This window comes from Peromyscus californicus, unplaced genomic scaffold (genome assembly GCF_007827085.1).
Source record: "Peromyscus californicus insignis strain IS unplaced genomic scaffold, ASM782708v3 Scaffold_9__1_contigs__length_137607984, whole genome shotgun sequence".
NCBI classification, from domain to species: Eukaryota; Metazoa; Chordata; class Mammalia; order Rodentia; family Cricetidae; genus Peromyscus; species Peromyscus californicus.
The window spans coordinates 114,188,995-114,210,821 of NW_026294617.1; the positions used below are offsets into that span (position 1 = coordinate 114,188,995).

Consider the following 21,827-nt stretch of genomic DNA (forward strand, 5'->3'; position numbering starts at 1 on the left):
CCAAGGGAGATGGCAAGTCCTATTCCTACGGGTAAAGGGAGAAATATCTCACCTTAGTCTGGTCTGTAGCAGTAGTGCTACCTCTTCTTCTTGTAAAGATAGACTTGTGGGACAATCACAGCAAGGGTGCAAAACCCAGGCAGGGAGCTGTCTATACAGGGGGGTTATCTTCTTACACCAAAGAAGAAGGGGAGGGGCAACACATGTCAGTCTGGAAGGAGGGATGTTAGTGAGACATTGGTAATGAGTAGGCTTGTCCCAACTGGAAATGCAAACTGGAGAGCTGGACAGCTGCTCAAATATCTGACAGGCAAGAACCAGTGAACTTTTTGTGGTCCCGGGGAAAAGGAGAGTGATGTTGACTGGTACAGCTGTCAGCAGAGGTCTGTTGCTGGATATGCAAATGAAGCAGTTAGAGGCATTAGTGTGGGTAGTTAGTGAAAGGGAGAAAGTCAGCAACATATTGAAAGCACTGTAGCCAGGGTTGACTGAGCATTTCTTCTCAGCTGTGTCTCCTGTTCGAGAATATTTTTATGGATTAGCATGGACTGGGGGGCCTGCACCAGCTGTTGAGAACTGTGAATATCAGGAGAGGCATGTGCCTCATAACTGGTGGGATATAGTTTTCCCACAACTCCTGTTCTTTATCAATTATCCCAGGGGTCATCTATAATAATGGTGAGATGGTAATTCAGGTTTTGAAACTTTTGTGTGTGTGTGTGTGGAAACTGAGTTTAGTCTTGTAGGACTAGTAATGGCAGCTGCCATAATGGTCCTGATTCATGAGGCAGCCTGCTTCGCCTGTGTAATCCTTTTGTCAACAGGGGAAGCAGAGAAGGGGGTTGGGAGGTACAGAGGTAGAGAGTTAGGATAGACAGGAATAGAAATGGAGCTTTGGCATCACTGGTTGGGGCAGTCTATGGACCCAGTCTTCTGGGGGTTTTGTCCTATGTTTTCTGGAAGGAAAACCACCAGTGGTGTGTGTCGGGTTGGGAATTGGGGGATTGAACAGTGGCAGGATAGGCCTGTAATGTAACAAAGAATGTCATTAAAATAGCAGAGAGGGATGCTTGGGGGAGCATATGGTTTGCACAGTGGCCACTAGGTCATGGATGTCCTTCCAGGAGATTTTGTTGTTATGAAAAGCATGGCGTTTCTTCTATCTCCTCTGTCCTTGAGGAGGGCCATCTTTTTGGTTGGTGGGGTGATTGATGTCTGACATTTCTGCCTGGGACCCAAATAGGCCTCGGTTGGTTCTGTGGAAAAAACACAAGCAAAAAACTTCTTCCCATTGTAAGGAGGGGGTCAGGTCTCTTCCATATTTCAACTATGGGGTAACACTATCATATCAAGATGAGAGAGTCTTTGGAGTTCTTGTAGATACTGAGTATATTTAGGATGGCCAGAGGCATTGTCAATTGTGTGTAGGTGTTTGGTTTTTGTTTTTAAGTTGAGGCTTTAGAGTTTGATGTTTTTTTCTATGATCTCTTGGCACTGGGGATTGTATGAAATCCCCATGTGATGGTCACTCTCCCATTGTGAACGAAAGACAGTGCATTGGGAGCTAGTAAAGGTGGGACTTTTGTTAGTTTGAGTTTTTCTGTTTTGTTTTGTTTTTATAATTTTAGGGCAGGGTATGTGAGCCATACACTGTAACAAGTAAGGGCTGAGAGATGCTGGGAGAACCTGACAGCCAGGTCCAGCTTTGATATGTTAAATAGGCACCTCAGCCTAGTCCCAGGTTTGAATCAGACATTTATTAGGGACAGAAGGTAAAGTTAAAAATTAGCTTTTATTAAAATTTTAAATGTTGACCAAGATGGAATTTTGTCAAGACCACCATCCTCTGTGTGGCCTTAAGACACGTATTGTTGGGGCTTATACGGGCAAAACTCATAGGCTACAGTACCTTCTTATGAAGCTTTGTTACTATTTTTTAAGAACTACAATTCCCAGAATCTCAGGAAATTACCAGGTCTTGGGGCAGATGGAGCCTTTATGTTACTTTAGATCTAACATTCCCCACTGAACTTGTATCTTGGATCAAATCCTTGGGTACTGGTTTACATTATGATCTCATAACTGTTAGCTTAACAGTATCTAAATAGAAATTGTCATTTACTGATTATATTAATGTTGCAAGAGAGAATAGTAATTAACAGAAAGCAGAAGGCCCAAAGGCCTCTGATGGACAATCTCTCTTTGTTCTGGATAAAGGAGGCCAAGTGTTCTGTCATATTATAGAACCATTTTAATTAATGATCTACCTGTTGATAAATCTGAGCCCGTATTTTTGGTGTATCAATTGGCGTTATAGGTGGTCATTTTGTCTCCTATGTCAGGGAGTTTTCTTTTGACTTGGCCTTCTTTTAGGAGCTGTCATGGGAGCAGGAGCACTGGATTCTCTTCTGTAGCCGCTTCCAGGTGAACTGTGGAGTAGGTGAAACAGCTGAAGTGGAGTCACACCTTTGAGTCCTGGTAAAATCTCTAACTTCGAGTTAAAGCATTAACATTTTTTTCTCTGTCTAGAGAGCCAGATATAGATTGGACAAAGATTTTTTAGTTCAATAAGAAGCATCTTTAAGTCTATATTAGAGGATAACCAAAGGAAACTTAAAATCTTGAACTTATGCCAAAACAATAAGTAGTCAGTGTTTTCAGAGCTGCATTAATAGCTTGTCAGAACTCCATTGGTTAATGTTAAAACTCTGAAGTTCTGAAATCTTAGTGTAACAAGAGCATAGAAGAGTAAAGAAATCTGTCACATGTTTTATACACCTTAAACCATCATTATACCTTTACATTATACCTAACCATCGATGTACCTCAAAACACTTTTTTGGATCCTCACAAACCAGGCCTGTTCGGGCACCAGCTGTGGGGTCCCCTTTTTTCTCGAGATCTTTTGGCCGCAAGGACAAAGGGGTAGAAGCAATGACAGAGAGCTTTGGATGGCCTGTGAACATAGCAGACATAGCCTTCCATTAGACAGCTTCAGTGAGGCAGCTCAGTTTATCCCTGAGTGTGGTGGATATATGGATATATAGGACTGGGGTGGTAGTTGGGGCAGACCCTAATTTGTGTTAGCTGGCATGCTCCTATCTTGTCTTATCCGAGCTGGATCAGTGGCAGCATGGCCCTATGAAAATAGTTAGAACATGTTACTTAATTACCATGTGGGCAGCAGGGGAAGAACATTTGCAAGGAAATGTGTCAAGGGGCATCCTTGAGATAAGTCAGGCATTCAGACTTAGAGACAAACTCCAGATAAGGCTGGGTAGAGAGCAGGAAACCCCTGCTGAGGTGAGGAGTTCTCCACATTATGCCCAGGGAGAGCTGCTAAGCTATGGTAGACTGCAGCCTCTGGACAGCAGGGCCTCCCAACACATCCCTAATGTAATAATATCATTTATTTATGAGTCCAGCGTTGGGTAGCGTTCTCAGGGTTGTCACTGCTCAGCACTGGGTAAGTATATTTGAACTTGCTTTGTAAGTTTGGCAAGAGTATTGTGCGTCTCAAAGACGACTACTTTATAAAATTACTGAATCCAGATTTACCATTTCTACATCTCTCAATTCATTATTTTTCCAATGGTACTGACTTTAATTAATAATAATGATAACATCAGCTACTTAATCAACATATATTGTGAAAAGGTTTTGAAGATTGATTTTTAATTACATGTGTAAGTGTGTGTGTGTGTGTGTGTGTGTGTGTGTGTGTGTGTGTGTGTGTCTGGAGTGATGTGCACATATGAATGTGGATACCCAGGTTGGCAAGTGTGGATACACAGGTTGAAAAGAGGATATTGGATCCCCAAGCACTAGAGTTACAGGCAGATAAAAGCCACTCTACCTGGATTCTGGGAACCAAACTTGGGCTCTCTGGAAGGAAACAGATAATGCTTTCAACCTTATTAAGCTTTCATCCCATCCCTCAGAAAAGTTTCTAAATAGATACATTTTTCATCATAATGCACACATTACCAACAAATGCCCTATGGTAAAATTCCCTATGGATTTCTTCTAGTTAATATGCAAAAATAATTTTGAATTAGCAATACATTAAACTTTCAGATCGTTTCTCATATTCTAATCTATTGAGAAATCACCCAATTCTCTTATTTGAATTTCTATTTTACTTTCAACTCTGTTTTCATTCATGTCAAATAGCAAAATGTAAACTTTTAAATCAAGATTCAAATTTTCAGAAATCAAGAATTAATGAAGGAATTTTGATGGAAATACCAAGAAGTGGAAGTCAGGGGGAAATGTTCTTTTTATTATATTTTACTTTGTATGTAAGAATATCAGGCCTGGATGCATGTCTGTGCACCACATGCATACACACTGCTTGGAGAGGCCAAAATCAGGCATCAGAGCTCCTGAAATGAATTTACATATGGTTATGAGCCTCCCTATGGTACTTGGAATTGAACTTGTGTCTTCCGGAAGAGCAGCTAATGATCACGACTCTCTCCATCCCCCAAGGAAAATATTATTAATGCCTGTCTTACTACTGATTTACTTCTTCTGGGAAAATATCTTAACTTTTTTATTACATATTTATGTAAATACTTATGTACACATATAGATGTATATTGTTGGCTTATAGTTTATGACTGTGGGTAATATATGTTAGTAAAACCATTTACTTGCATCTGACAACCACATTGTAAAAGAATCACAGGACAACTTGAATTCCACTGAATCTGTGCTTCGCACTGATGATTCCTGAGAAGGACGTGACCTTCAGATAAGACAATCAAGACTTCGTTATTTTTGCCAAATCTGCCAAGAAAAATCAATTACTTCCCTCAAAAACAATTTAAGCAACAAACCTTTCCCAAGGAAGTTACACACATTTGTTTATGTGAGTTAAGGTTGGTTTTGTGTTCCAAAATACTTTATTAAGAATGTATTGTAAAACTGAGTCTAAACAATATAATTTTGGTATGATAGAAATTTTATGCACAAACAACATCCAGATGAAGCACTGATAGAGACTCAACAAGGGTTTCCTAATCTATTGTCAACTTTAAAATGTTGAATTTTACACTGTAGTGTAAATGTTGAATTATACTATAGGCATTCATTTTATTACAGAACTTTCAAGAGCTACATAGTCAAAAAGTATTATTTCTTAATAGCATTTTTCTTTCCTTTGAATTCATAGACTTATTAATGTAATTGTATGCTCTTACTCTGAAATATTGCAATGTGCCCTTTCTATGTCATCTATGTTTATTTCAAGCAATTGCCCAAACTCTATACATAAAAAAGAATAACAAAAGATTAAGAATTTTATTCAATAGGAAAGAAAGTAAAATCAATACAAATAATTATATTCCTATAATTATGTCACTAGCATATACATGTAAATATATTACTAGAATCATATTTATGATGAATGTATTGTATTTTAACTAAAATATAGTACATGAAGCACTTTTAAATGTAACTAAGATTGTTAACTTAAATCAGGAAGGTTACAATTTTCAATATTTAAGTTAAGCACCTATCAAAAACTCCTATCACTACACTGCTTGAAAGAGGTTCTCTGTGTTCTATTAGAAATCCTATGCCATATTTGGATGTTTCTTATGGCAATAATGAAATAATTTGTGTGACAACTGGCGACAGAGACCAGAACAATGCACATATCCTGAGTATGCTACTACAAGGGCACAGGTAACTTGCAGGAAAACTGTTTTCCTGAAACAATTGCAGACATGTATAAATCCATCACACACAGCTATACTCAAGTTTATTTATGCTTATGACATGACGTAGATTCATTGTGTGGTGGTTGTATAAGAACATAACTTTTAATAGCAGGAAATCTTTACTTATAGTCAGATTACTTAACATCTAAAACCTTGATTTTAATTCATGAAATTGGGCAAGTGTTTCATACTTAACATTTTACAACATTCTTGTACATACTAAACGCTTCTGTTTGTCACTATGCCTAGGAATTGTGACATTGAGAGAGTGAAAATGCATGTTGTGATGAGCACGGTAGTTGACACACAGTTGTTGTTTTGGCTGCCCTTGTATCACTTCTATCTGACTTTTAAGTATGGTATGTGGCTCCTCTCTGCACCATCTCTATATTCAACCAGCTCACACTGTCTCCACCATTCTGCACAAATGAACATTTAAAAGGAAAATTCTCACGTCTATGGCATGATCAAGGAGATTGCAGTGATGGTGTTTGCATCTCTGTGTTTTATTGTCTCAGAGTAGTCTCAAAAACATATTGTCTCACTTGACTTTGAAAAATGGAATGATGCATAAGTTATATAAGATACATAAGATGTATATATAAGATGTTTAAGCTGTGTAAAATAATGTAAGGCCAAAAGAGTTTGTGAAAATAGCAAAGGTATCCCACTATGTAGTACTTTCTCTTAAAGGATTTAAAATTAGAACAGAGATTCAAGCTATCAACACATTAATATTAGGAAATAGTAGTGAAACCTCAGATATAATACAGGATGTCAGTGAAGAAAGCAATTATGTCATTGAAGGTATGTGGACATTTATCTGCTTCCACTATCAAACAATATTACTTTCTGTAGTAGAACAGAAGGCTCTATGATCTTCTGGAGAACTGTAAGTCTTGTGTTTATTATTTCTACTTAGTGTTACCTTTTCATCTAAAAGTTGAGGCAATCAGGACTGAATAGCACTAGCTCCACACTAAGCATGAATTCAGTATTCTATTGGGTTTCCATAGCTCTGTGCTGTACCTTCCCAAGCACCTCCTACTGTATCTTGAGGTTGATCAGGAAAGTCTTTGTTAACTGCCAGATGGTATGTTGACCTAAGGAAATGAGCCTTTAGCTACTGGAAATCCACTGTGCCAAGGACAACATTCCTAAATGAATATGGAAGAAGAAATCATTGTTTGGGTCTACCTAGTCCTCCCACAGAGTTGCTGAGTCCTGGCATTCCAGTCAGGCTGAGGATGGCAAAGTGAGAAGGGACTCCGGAGACCACTTGAAAGTCTTTCCCCTGCTTAATTAGGTAATAAAGATTTTCCAGGAAACTGTACTTCCTTAGAGCCAGAAGAACATTAGTTTTGCTGAACTAACACATTGCAAAAATAGATGCACAGAGCTCCATTTCCAAAAGTCTATCCATCCACCTGACTGCCGTCATTACGTTGGCCATGACCCCAGCTTTGCTTCTCTTCTCTGAGCTACTTGCAATGGACTGCTGTTCAAGCTCTCATCTAGTCATCCCTACACACAGGAGAGATATGAATTATTTTAAAATAAAAGTCAGACTATGGCACGTTTGGTCTTTGACTGAGTTGGCTCCCTATCCAACTCTAAGAACACCACAGTCCTGCAAGTAGCCCCTAAGTTCTACCTGACATTATTTATGAATCCTACCCTCAGTCAGCCTTCACTCATCCAGTTTTCCCAATGTGGCTTTACTTGCTGGACTTCGAACATGAACCTGGTTCCCACTGAGCACTGGCAAGGCCAGGGTCCCCTATGAGAATGCTGTGGCAGTGTCCAGCATTCAGACACTCACACAGCTCTTCTCTTTGCCAAATTTAGACTTTTGTTAAAATATTTTCTCAGTAATTTTTCTTTAGTCACTCTATGTACAGTCCCCTTTAATTTCAGCTGCCCATTATACTGTTTTATAATTGAATTTCTGCATCCTTACTGGTAAATATTATTTAATTGTTCATTTGTTTGCATATTATCCCTATAGTGTTAGGATGCAAAGTCTATGAAGAAAAGAATTTTTATCTGGAACACCTGGTCCAAAGAAGATTCTCAATAAATATCAAATAACTAAATAGAATGGATAAACTGTAGTACAGATTAAATCTTTCTAATATCCATGGATACAAAATGATTGTGCAGTCTGTTATAGTTAATCTTTGGAATCAATTTGTTTGGATTTAGAGTCACCATGGAAACACAAACCTGGCTATAACTATGAGAGGATTTCCAGGCAGGGTTAACTAAGGAGGAGAGACCTATCTTGAATATATGTGGTATCATCCCATGGGCTGGGTTCCCAGACTAAATGAAAAGAAACAAACTGAGCACTGATATATACCTCTTTCTTTTCTCTTTTTTTTTTTTTTTTTTTTTTTTTTTTGTCCGTGGACAAAATGTGACCAGATGTCTGATGCCTGATGTCCCTGTTGTCACACAAAGGCTTGCTTTCTCACCACAACTTCTTCCTCACATTGTGAGCTAAAATAAATCCTTTTATTCTTAACTTGTTTTTATCTTGTTGTCGGGTATTTCACAACAAGAAAAGTAACAAATACAGAAAACTGTTACTGAGAACGGGGTCATTGCTATGATAAACTTGCCCGTGTGGCTCAGAGGCATTGGGGACCGGTTTGTGGAAGGAATGTAGAAGAGTTTGAAACTTTATACTAAAGAAGCCTTTGAATAATGCAAAGAGAGCTCACTGGGACATTCTGATGACAAATTGGAAAACTACAAGGCCAAAAGATTTTCAGAGAGTGTGCCTAGCTCATGGGACTCCGGAGAGGAGCAATGACTCTGTTAGGAACGGAATGAGACATTCATGCTCTACTCTGGCAAAGAATTTGGCTTCATTCTCCCTGTGTCCTGAAAGCTTCAGAGAGTCTGACTTCAAAGGTAATAAAAAGACTAATATTTCTTAACCAAAGAAATTTTAAGAAAAGAAAGCATTCAGGCTGTGACATGCTTACTCTTCACTGACATTACCCATGCCTTCAATAAAAAAGAAAGAGCAATATGATATGTAAAACGCACAGTTTGGCAAGGAAAGAAGAATGGGTCTATACTGGTATTAATACAGATATGTATGTTACCTTTAAAGTTTATTTATTTTCAGAGCAAGAAGACCAAACACCAATAAAAATGGATGGCCCAGATGATCCATCTCAGAGTGAGTGCCTCTCTTGCAATTTCCTCCAAGTTCTGCATCCAGAACAGCTTCAAGGCTGCTGTCTGAGATGATCCAGCCTTACAGACTACTCCAGTCAAGATTTAACAGTTATCCTGATTTTATCAAGATTTCCCCAAAGATTATCAGTATCCCCAAACAACAGAAAGTAGTCTAAAGAACAACAGCTCACATTCCCAAAAGATGGGTTATGAATATTTATTATCATTTAAGGGGGGTTGGTTACAAGCTGTTATTGATAATGGTCAAAAAAAAACTAAACAAAGGAGATGAGATCTCAGGGGTCTCATTCTGAAAAGAAAAAGTGCGGTGATATTTTATTTGTGCTGAAATGTGATATTTTATTTGTATGTTAATAAATACAGTTTGCCTGGAGATCAGAGGTCATAGCCATAAACAGAAGTCAGGCAGGATGATGCCCTTAGTCCAATCACATGGCAGGCAGAGTCTCTGTGTGTTCAAGGACACAGCCAAGCGTGGTGACACACGCCTTTAATCCCAGTACCAACCATAGAGACCTGGAGGTCTGTATAGACAGGCAGTGATGAGGAAGTAATGTGGCTGGGCTTAGAGCCAAAGAGAAGTCAGAACAGGAAGGCAATAAAAGCACAGGTTAAACAGGAAGAAGCTCTCTCTTGGGAAGCTACGGCGAGGTAATAAGCAATGGTTAGTCGTGGCTATTCGCTATTTCTCTGATCTCTTCAGCTATTACTCCTGTATTTGGCTCTGTGTTTCTTATTTAATAAGACTGTTTAGAAATTCATCTACAAAAAAGGGTATAGAGAAATGATAGGATAAATAGGTAGATTTTTGAATCTACTTTTAGATCAACACACACACACAACTACTAGTCTTAAATATTTTACATTGGTATTGATTTTGGTTCATTGATAAAAATTGAAAGTTAATTTTGTTATGATATATATATATGTTTTGACTCTTTCTTAGGATATTGTGGTTATGTAGCTCATTTTTAAAAATGTATAATTAAAAATACAGATTAATAGTCATCTATACTAGTCAAACTTATAGTCATGTTAGGTACGTTTTCAAGGTCATATACAGATATATTTAGATAAATAAATGGTCTTCAAACATGTCAAACACTTCAAAGACATACAGAATATGGCATTTAATGTTTAATAACGTAAGGCTTTTCATGACAGTGAGACACATCTGCTCCTGACTGCATCAATCTGCTTCAGAAAAGATGATGGGCATCAAAGAATCTCCATATGGAGTTTGTGTTCGTTGTGGCAAAAGCTAGCCATGTGGGCAAAGAAACTACCATTGCCTCAATTGCTGACAGTATAATGTCCAAACTGGACCAGTAGGACACAAAAGAAAGCAACTGTCAGACTTTGCCAAGACAAGGCAGGACAGTTTTTTAACATTCCCTGCTTCTCAGAAATATCTGTCAGATAAACCAGGCCTGTAGGCCAAAGATGTAAGCCCCAATGTTATGGAAGTCCCTGTCATTAGGTAACATTTCTCACTTCTGGGGTCTTTGATGGAGTTAAAGCCTAGATGGTCATAGTTACAGTTTTCCTTAATTATGATAAAAGGTAAATTAGGCACAAAGCTTTGGACTCATCAAGATAGAATAAATAATAGTGTATTTTCTCTAAATTTGCCAAATAGAAATGGACTAGAGATTGTAACTGTAATTCTTACTTAATAACTGTTTTGTGGTATATAATTTTACTATATTAAAGTTAAAACCTTCCTCTTTAATTAGACAAAAATGGGTAAATGCTGTGGAATAATCTTTTTATATACTGTAAAGATTTGTCACTCTACTTGTTTAATAAAAAGCTGACTGGCCAGTAACCAGGCAGGAACTATATGCAGGACAACCAAACTAAGAATGCCAGGATGAAAAAGGGCAGAGTTAGTGGAGTTGTGAGCAGACACAGAGAGAAGCAAGATGGGTATGCCATACTGAGAAAATGTACCAAGTCTTATGGCAAAGCATAAAGTATGGGTTAATTTAAATGTAAGAGTTAGCTAGTAACAAGCCTGAGCTTTTGGCCAAACATTTATGATTAATATTAAGCCTCCATGTGGATACTTGGGAGCAGCTTTCTGGACAAAAACTTTAACCTACTGAGGCTATCTGGAGGCACAGGGTAAAGCAAACTTGAGGAGCTCACATAAGATATTGGCAGCAGAGTTGGAGAGATGAGGCTGCCTATGTCCATCAGAGTCCAGATGATTCCATTAAGATCCTCCATGTTAGACATAGAACTGAAAGACCTGGAATTTGTCATTCTGTATATAGTTATTGCCTTGGTCTGATCTCTTCTTGCTATGCTCTTATCCATCCAGTGTTTAGATTATCAAAGATTTTCAGGATTTTTAGAGATGGACTAAATGCATATTGCATTATGAAATGACAATGGAACTTTAAGGGTGATGAAATGTAATGCTATGATTTAAAATGATGTGCTTAGCTGCCAAATTAAAAGGAGATGGAGTTGTGATGGTTAATATTCCCCGTCAACTTGACTAGATTTAGAATTGTCATGAAAATATATCAGTGAGTGTGTCTATGAGGTACTTTTCAAGAAAGTTTCACTAAAGACAGAAGACCACATGGATGTATATTATCATTTCAGGAGCAGGGACCTCAGCCTGAATAAAAATGGGATTCAACACCAACAATGATCATTTTTTGGTTTCTGGCTATGGATTCAGTGTGACTATCTACCTGGTAGTTTTGCATCACAGTTAGAACTGTTCCGTTCTTGTCCCTGAGTCTTCCTTTATGTGATGAACTATCCTAAAGTTGTAAGCTAAAATAAACTATTACTTTTTTCAATTGCGTTTTTAGGCATCCTGTCACAGCAATGAGAAAAAGGACTAACGCACAGTTGTGTCAATGATCTTACCTTGGCATCCTACCAAAAGTGTTAAACTGCTTCTCTTCCACCCAATTTGCTAAGAGTCAAAGAACTAGCCTGGCATTACATATTAGTCCTAACTCTATTCCCTAGCTACTGCATTTCTTTTACCACTAAGGTCAACCCCATTGGGACTTTTTTTTTTTTTTTGAGAATGTGGTACAATGTTTTCTGATCATATTCAACCTCATTCCTCCTTATAACTTCTTCCTAATCCACCCCACATCCAACTTAATGTCTTGCTTTTTGTTGTTGTTTTTTTTAATAACCCAAGTAGTCCAATTTGAATGGACCCATCAACTGAAGCATAATATACCTACCAGGGGCCACACCCTTAATGAACACTGACTCTTCCTTAGAAGCTATCAGCTGTCCGTTGGGGTGGTGTTAAGAAGCATTTTTGTGAGAGGCTTTCACACAAGAAAATGAAATATCTAAATTCACAGAGTCAGAAGTAAATCTAGGTCATTTTCACGTAAATTCTAGTAGTATTAAAATACAGTAGCAGAAAGACTCTGTTTACTTAATATTTCTTTACAGGTCTTACTACATGGACATATTTAAGTATACCAACATGCTCACCATGACAACAAGACACATGCAGAAGAAAGCAGATACACATGAGCCTACCATGTGGACAATGACGGCTGCTGAATGGTAGATAGAAGTAAATTTTCATCATACTCTAAGCATGTGGACCTAATTAATGAGAATAATTTATTCATTAATTCATCATTGATACTGTGGACAAATTGAAGTTTTTTGTAAAAGTCCAATAGATAAAAGAAAAGAATAAACTTTAATTCCTAGTTAAGTTACATATGAATCCATGCTATTTGCTGTTGACATATTTATGTATGCCTGCCAACTGTCTGTCAAAGTCAAAGTATTATACATGATAACAAAGTCAATCTTTCTGTAATTTTCTCAGATTTTCATTTTCTTTTTTTTATTTTATTTTACAATACAATTCAGTTCTACATATCAGCCACAGATTCCCTTGTTCTCCCCCCTCCCGCCCCCCTCCCCTTCCCCTCAGCCCACCCCCCATTCCCACCTCCTCCAGGGGCCCCCAACTGGATCAGTCCCTCTGAATGGGTGAGACAGTTGATTGGCTTGATCTGTTTGGGAGGCATCCAAGCAGTGGGACCGGGTCCTGTGCTCATTGCATGAGCTGGCTGTTAGATTTTCATTTTCTTATGAAATAGTTTTGTATGTATACTTAGACTAAGGAGAATCCACCCTGCCCCCTACCCTCCCCCCAGGTAAGAAGTAACATCAGAAGCCAGAGATATGGTTCAGTAGTTAAGAGCACTTCCTGTTCTTACAAAGGACCTGAATGTTCATAGTACCTATATAGTGTTCATAAGCATCTGTAACTCATCAGGCAGTGGTGGCACAATTCTTCAATTCCAGCACTTGGGAGGCAGAGGCAGGCAGATCTCTGTGAGTTCAAGGCCAGCCTGGGCTACAGAGTGAGTTCCTGGAAACACACAAAGCTATTCAGAGAAACCCTGTCTCAAAAAGAAAAAAAAAAGCATCTGTAACTGAAGTTCCAGGAGATCTGACACTCTCCTCTGGCCACTATGGCACCAGGCACACATGGCACATGTGGTGTACATACATTCTTGCAGGCAAACACTCATACACATAAAATAAAATTAAATCTTAAAAAATAAACAACAAATGACTAACAAATAGTATGTGTGTGTTTATGTCAGAAACAAGGCATTGAGACTAATATTCTGAATGAAATGGCTTTACTACTTAAGACTAAGGTCCTTATTTTCCATCCGAATAGTATGATTTCTTATCAAAAGTTACACTATATGCTCTCATGAAAATATTTGAATATACAGTCATATTGTTTCTTCCATTTCATTCATGACTGATCTGATTCCATTAGGACTTCTATTAGTAGTGACAGTGTCCTCCTTAAACAACTCATGATGGTAAACTTCAGTTCTAGTAACTGAGGCTTGTAGCAAGAATCTTAAAAGGTCTTATTAATAAAATCAAACCTGGAGTCAGGTATTGGGGTGAATGCTGAATGATCAGAGAAGCAGAACAAGCCACAGCCACCTCACCTTGCCAATTCCTCAGCTGATCCTGTTTCCTCAGACTGGATGCCTCTCAGCTGAACTATGCTGCTCAAAAACCTAAAAGCTTAACCAGCCTAGTTCCTGGTCCTAACACCTTATATACATTTCTGCTTTCTGCCATCACTTTCTGGGATTAAAGGTGTATGTCACCATGCCTGGCTGTTTCCAGTGTGGCTTTGAACTCACAGAGATCCAGATGGAGCTCTGCCTCTGGAATGCTAGGATTAAAGGCGTGTGCTACCACTGCCTAACCTCTATGTTTAATGTTATGGCTGTTCTGTTCTCTGACCCCCAGATAATTTTACTGGGGTGCACAATATATCAACCACAGAGGCTGTCCAAGATTTGGGGCATTGTACTTACTACTTCCCACACTTGGTCACTTAACATCTCACAAAGTAGATATTTCTATCCCCATTTCCCAAACAGAAAGCCTGAATTTCAGAGATGACCAATGTTAGAGAAAGTTGGTGAAGCTGAGATTTAAATCTAATTTATGATACCTAAAGCCAATTATTTTTTTCACTGTACCCTCATAACTTTCTCAAACTGTCTATTTCTGTATCAAATTTATCCTATATTCACGAGATGAGAGAGTAACTGAGAGAAAAAAAGTGAATGAATATTTACTATGTATAAGCTTGTGTTCAATGGCTCTATTGTTTCAAGAATTCATTGGAAAATACTGAGAGGAAGATGCCATTATTAAATTCTCCAGAAGAGAAAACTGAGTGTAAAAGAAGTTAAGTACACACAGATACCAAGAGTTTAAGTAGGGCTTTCCACTAAGAACTGCTAACCCTAAATTGCATTCCATTTGTACCGCACTAAAGCTCGGACAGCAGTGAATATAATTAAGCCTGAGAGATGAGAGTGTGTTATTTCATTAAATTATGTCTTTGAGTTTATCTTCAGTTTGCCTCAAGAAATGATTGAGTTGAAAATAAAACTGGAAGTAGGAATTTTAGTAATTACTTTTCAACTACTTTTGCTGTAAACCATCTTTAGTCTGTTGATTATTCAGAAACTCATAATTCCCCTTGCACAGTGACAAGTCTCCCATTTCAAATAATGTATAAATGTGAATTTAACAAGAAAAATATTTTCTCTAATTATTTTATCTACTTTAATTACATTTAAAAATGAATCTCCCTGTGATGCTGGACAGATAGCCCAGAAGTTAAGAGTACCACCTGCTCTTCCAGAGGACCCAGGTTTGATTCCCAGCACCCACACATTGGCTAACAACCACCAATGACTCCAGTTCCAGGAGATTTCATACCCTCTTCTGTCCTTTGTGGGCACCAGGCACACAAGTGGTACACAGATACAAATGCAGGCAAATAAGCCGTATACATGAAATAAAATTTTAAAAATATAATAGACTCTTCAAAATATATAAGTTGTATTTAAGAAAAAAATAAAGAAAAAAGCAAGCCAAAATATCTTTATTTCTATTGAACACCATCTAAAGTTTAAAATAAACTTTTATAATAAGTCAGCTACATATATGCACAACGGTGGCCTTAACTGAGCATTTTCAGAGATGCTAAGATGCCATACTAGATAGTCATGCAACAAAGGACCCTGTTCCTAGAACCTCCTTTATACAGGAGGGGCAGAGGCAATGCTACTGCAGGGATGTTCACACTGGCACTTCTGACTTACTTGGAATTAAAACCTGATCGTCAACATTCTTCAAATACAGAACCCAGGTTAAGTTGTCTTAGAACAAGAGAAAATGAGAATTACCTTCTGAATGTCTTATGGAGAGACAGCCTAGCAGACACAGCTGAACAGTCTCACCTTTGTCAGGGACCCACACAAACTATCCTTTTTCTCTTCCACAGCCACTCACTCACTCCAGCTGTGCTCTAGAAGCTCTGCTTCCAGTTAAAACAAGCCCAGCAGAGAGGAGAGGAAAAACAGTCACAACATCCTTAACATTTTCCCCTCCAAGTTTCACAGGGTGGAGGACACTGTGTTTTCTGTCCTCAAAATTTCCATTCACAAGCCAAATGTGGAAAGCTCTCTGACATTCTTGTGTTATAGACACATACAAAGCAAACCTTGAGTGTCACAGATTCTAACAGGTGCATCCAAGGCATCAAGTAGGAGAAAAATTGTTTAAAGGATTAAAACGTTTCTACTAATTGTCTTTCTGGAATTTTACAACTTCTCTGCCAAATGGCTATTGCTTTCAGCTGTTGGGAAATGTCCTTGCCTTAAGAGACTGTCTCATTTAATGATTATGTTTATTGTAGGCAAAGTAGTTTGATTTCAGTATTTTCCCCTTCATTCTAAGTATATTTTTATAGTTTCAAAGAACAGAAAATAAGATAGGTACCTATTGATATCAGTGATAAAGTTGAAAAGCTAAAATATTTCCCTAGATTTTCAGATTGTGATTTTTAAAAATCTAACCTAGATGAAATAAATTTACAAAGTGAAAGGAAGAATACACAATGCAGAAATTGTGACAATAACCCAGGAATATTTTCACAGATGTCTTCATGTACTATATGACAGTCTATGTACTATATGACAGTCTTCCCTTGACATAGTACTCAGGTACTCTGTCTTTGTCTCAGAGTTGTATAAGCTAAGATATAGAATAGACACATTCTCCTGGGTCACTCATATGAATAGCAGCAAACGCCAAGGGCTGAAGTAAGCCTTTCGAATTTCATTGGAGCTTGAATCCCTTGACAAAACAAAGCTGTGTCTTTCCTGTGACATCCAAAGCAGCTATTGAAAAGTGACATGATTTACAATTTTTGTTCCTATACTTCATTTTATCTCTGAATAGTCCTTACTTCTTTCTTTCTGTATAGTTTCTAAGAAAAGAATAATGAAAACTAATAATTGTATATCACTCTGGCCAAGTATATCACTTGTTCCAAAGTCAATATACACATCATCAATAGTTTTCATCTTAAGAATAATATCCACAGGCCAATGTAGTCTGTTCTGCTAACTTTACACATCAAGCTTCACAGAGGAGAGTGACAGGTTACAAGCACACTGACAACTACATGCCTTAGAACATACCATAAGACATAGATAACTAGTTAATGGCAATGGAAAACTGACATTTCTGAAGGAAAGGATGATATTCTGGTGAGGAGGAGTGGGGAACAAGTTGTTGCTACAAGATGGCACTATGCTTTCTCTCTTCCAAAGCATCTTCTGATCAGAATCCTGCCACTAGCTGTGGTTTCAAGGCATACCAGAAGGGAGATCCTGATCATTCTTAATACCACGCCTCTAGTTCTTGGTGCCAGGATGATTTATAGAGTATTTAGAAACAACAATGAGGGAAAATATTTGGAGTCTCTGTAAGGTCCTATTTGGCCTTTCTCCTTCAGAATTGCCAACTTTGGAAATGGAGTCCCTTTACAATTCATGGTAATTTCATTTCCACCCCAGCCTCAGGGACAGTTCTGTTTATGAAGAAGCTTGCTAATAATTTCTTTCCAACTCATGTGGAGAAAAGTTGAATATTTTCTCTTGTTGAAAAATCAGTTTAGAAAAACAAATCAAAGTCTAAAGACTAAAAGTTGAAATGAATTGGACAATATTCTTAATTCTTCTATCAAATACAATGTGTTTAAAGAAGAAAATGTACTTCACTTTTAAGGACTTAGAGCATATGGGGTCAGTACAACAACCTTGCAATGAAATAATAGTGAAACTCTGCATTGAGGCGCCATCAGGACTGTGCAGAGCTCTTATCCAGAAATCTATTTTGTATCTGAAGATACATTGATTTTCCGCAGACAGTATATGCCACTAAAGGAGAAGGAAAATAGAATTGGCCTTACCTTCCTTCTATGGGCATTTCTAATATGCTAAGAGAGTTCTATAAGATTTTCATCAGTTGAAGATCGACCTTAGGTAGTTGAGTTTTAGCTGCCACCACTTATGGCCATTCTCAAATTAAAACATAAATTACATTTAAACTTATTGTACCTCATTGGGCAACACTTTCTTTTTGGATGTTTGTCTTAGATCTCCTTTCATTTACATCTTCTTATGAAGTTATTGTTTTCCACATCCTATTGGATTTTAATTCTGAATGCAACTTAAATGATTCTCTACGTATGCCATCTTCCAAAGGGATGAGGCTGCACCAGTTTAATTGCTTGCTGTGGATCTATCAGTGGGGACATGTGACCACTCTAGCTCCTCCCACAGAAAGAGACTGAAAATGCTCTGACCCCTGATGGGGGGAAATGTCTTTTTGTATGCTGTGAAAATATATTGCTCTGATTAGTTGATAAATAAAGCTGTTTGGCCAATGGTGAGGCAGAATAGGGCTAGGCAGGACATTCTAACTAGAGAGGAGGAAGGAGAAAGGCAGAACAGAGAGGACACTGCCAGCCACCGCCATGAGAAGCAAGATGTAAAGATATCGGTAAGCCATGAGCCACGTGGCAAAATATAGATTTATGAAAATGGGTTAAATTTAAGATGTAAGATCTAGCTAGCAAAAAACCTGAGCCAATAGGCCATACAGTTCATAATTAATATAAGCCTCTGTGTGTTCATTTGGGTCTGAGCGGCTGCGGGAATGCAAGGACACGGGAGCCTGGTGGGCACAGGAAACCCTTCAGCTACAGACCCCATCTCAAGCTCACGTTTTGTCTTGAGGTTCATCATTTCTGACTAACTGATTGATTGGGGGCTATGCATTTCAACTTGGAAACAGAAATTTTTTTTCAGATTGCTTTGTTTCAAAGTCAGACTTAAATATTCTATTGAACTTCAGACACATTTTAAGTTTACTTCTAGAAACAAAGAACGAAGGATAGGGAAGGAATGCATTTCTTAAGCAGAAACTTGAGGAAAACTCTCAGCAAAGTTTATGGACCTGAAGGATTTGCCTGCTGAAGCTTTTCTTTCTTTCTTTCTTTCTTTCTTTCTTTTAAACTGTACCACTTCTACCCTCTATTTACTCCTACTTTTCTATCTTCCTCATTTGTGTCCTAGGAAAATATCTATGTGGTTCTTTTTACCAGTGAGCGAGAGAAATCCCCAGAACTCTGGTTAATCGGTGCTCTTCTCAAGAGGCAACTGTGGGATACGGTGAGATGATGGGAGAGGCGAAGGACAGGAAAATGGCTTTTCTCCCACTTACAGGGAAGCTGAGCCCTTCTCAGACCATGGTAAATGTTGCAGGCCTGATCAAATCTTCCAAACTCTGAAAATAGCTAAGCCTTCTATCCTTACTTTATGGTTCTCTGGGTACCCTGGCCCCTGCAAAGAACACAGATGTACTGTGTAAAATTAAAACTTCCTTTTCACATGTTCACTCATTTTAATCCAAGAATATTTTCCTAGTTCTCCCCCATTTCTGTTACTAGTGACAAGTTCCACATACCTCCCTTGTAGACAATAATTCAAGTTACAGGCCCAACCTGCCAGGATTGATAATGTCATCTTTGTATGTAAAGGAATGAAGATTGTGCTTATTCCCTTACTGTTAGCTAAACTTTTAACTTAAAATTTTATTATGACAGAGAAAGGCATTTTTGCATGATACTGTATTGAAGTTATTTATAGTTTCTCTTTGCTCAAGTTAGAAAAATTTCAGGTATTTTTGATACGATGACACCAATTGTTTTGTTTTGTTTTTTTTCTAGTCCTTTACCATTGCTATCTGAAGAGGATGATGTCTCACAAAGAAAAAATAACGAACAGGGTGGTGTCTCTGGCTGAGGCCTGCCATCTGTCAGACTGTGGACAAGAATGTAATTGAATTTAACCTTAGTTTGGAAGGTTAGAGATAGATTAGATAAGTGGGAAAAGGCCTCTCCTCCCATATCCTGCTCATGGAATGTAGGAAGTGACTAAAATAGGGAACATGGGAAGTTTACTGCTTGGGTATCAAGGATTTGGTTCCGTAGTATTTTTAAAAAGTTCAGGAACCATGTTGCAAGAAAAGTCCATTTCAAGATGAATTAAGTGATTTGGAGATTTCTGCAAAAACAATTTTCCCCATTTACATTTGTCATTCAGTAAACAAAGAATCTCATTCATTCAACAGAAATCTATTATTTTGTTTTCCCAGTGCAAATAGAATTATTAAAATACTACTGACTTATTCCTCTGGCTGCTGCTAGGTAATTCGCTATTTTCCGCTCCTTTTGATGACTCCAGTATTTTACAAAAGAGCGGTCTGCTTTTGACTGTGAACTGAACATGCACGGATGACAACTGTGTACCTTCTTTTCTACCCAGCATGACACACTGTGTTGCTAGAAACACACATACAGGGTACCTGATTAATTTGCTTTCAGGTGGTAGGAAAAGAACAAAGAATAAAGTATTTCTTAAATATATAATCCAATGAACTTCAAGCTCGTTAATGAGTTCATAGGTCTCTTGTGGGCACCCAAATCCTATTAATGGCAAAAAAGAGAACATGCATTTAGGCCACATGAAAACCTGAAGGCAGACCTGTGTGTCCTCACTCATTGTTCACAAGGGGCTTTTCTGATTGAGGGTCTTACCTCTGCATTGACTTAAAGAGTCATGGGGCTAAGGCTATTTCCTCATTCAGAATCTGTTTCCTTGTCCTGGTCTATAAATAATCCTTCTGGATAAACAATGAAAATGAGAGCCCTTTCCTACTGGAAAAGAAGGTTTAACACTCCATTTCCTTATTTTTGAAAACTCACTGTAGTCCCTCTCCTCTGTGGATCACTGATCTTCTGTGAACCAGCCCTACCTCCTGCAAGTACAGACCAAGGAGCATCACATGTGGAAGGTGTGGCATAATAATGACTGGCATGTCCTAGCTAGTTGAAAAGTACGGTTTGTTCTTCATTTGTTGTTTTTAGAAATGCAGACGGATGAATAAAAATGTTCTTTCCAAAATATGGAATTAAAATAAGAAAGTAGCTTTTTTTTCCCTGTATGAGTACCCATTATTATACTTTCACAGTTCTGACATCTAAACAGGGTAGAGGATGTCATTTAATGTGCCGAAAGCAAAAACAGTCCTAGTCCCAAAAGAAATCACATCTTAGAAGCAAAGCCGACCCACCTGTCACGTGACACTCAGTGAGCACAAGCAAAGGAGGAAGCTGGCAATGGGAGTCATCCTCAGAGGTGTGTAACAGTACAGGCCGAGATGAGAGGATTGGAAACCCAGGCATTTGGCTTGATCATTTTCAAGGAGCCTGTTAAAGTGGGACATGAACAAAGTCTTCATTCTAGGGTGCAAATCTACCACAATGCTTCCAAGCTGTCAAAGATTTCCCATTTTTTCTTGTTCCTGTAGCCTGGCTTGGTGAGCAGAAAGTTCTGGAGCTACTGCCAATTATTACTCAGACATTGATGGGCCAGAGTGTTTAACATCTGTTTCAGAAGATGTGCAGTTCAGGAGTCCATGCTTTCCTGTTGATTTCTCCTTATCATTCTCCCTTCTCCATCTCTCTCCCACGTCTTTGGTCCTCAGAAGTTTCTTCTGAATGAGTCCATAATGTCCCAATTCTGAATGGTTAGTCAGAAATGACTAGAGGTATTAACTGAAAGAACTTTGGAAGCTACTAAAAAAGTAGCAGAAATTAAGAATGCATTTTGGAAAGCTAAAAATGTGTATTCATATTATGAATGTACAGAAAAAGAAATAGAAATATTCACTGTCACAGGTAAATTTGTTCTATTTCATTTACAATAAGATGGAACTAAAGTAAGTTCTCAAGCAGGAAAACATATTATTAACCCATTAAGCACTGGATACAGCAATATATTAGCTACCTTCCCTTAGCTTGAGTATTTGACCTCTCTATCAAAATTTAAAATATACATATGCATTTATCCAACAGTTCTATGTGTGAGAACTTTGTATTTTTACATCTACTAATTGAATCAGGTA

The 21,827-nt window shown here is 38.0% G+C and overlaps 1 long non-coding RNA gene across 1 annotated transcript in view; it reads left to right on the plus strand.

Moving 5' to 3' along the window:
• The window catches only part of LOC128106269 (uncharacterized), a 44,919-nt gene extending 23,493 nt beyond the window's left edge, over positions 1-21,426 (plus strand). Inside the window, exons 2-4 of the long non-coding RNA XR_008216642.1 lie at positions 2,374-2,478; positions 18,935-19,110; positions 19,588-21,426. This is a non-coding gene — a long non-coding RNA (uncharacterized LOC128106269). The remainder of the gene's footprint in view (positions 1-2,373; positions 2,479-18,934; positions 19,111-19,587) is intronic.
• The last annotated feature ends 401 nt before the right edge of the window (positions 21,427-21,827 follow it).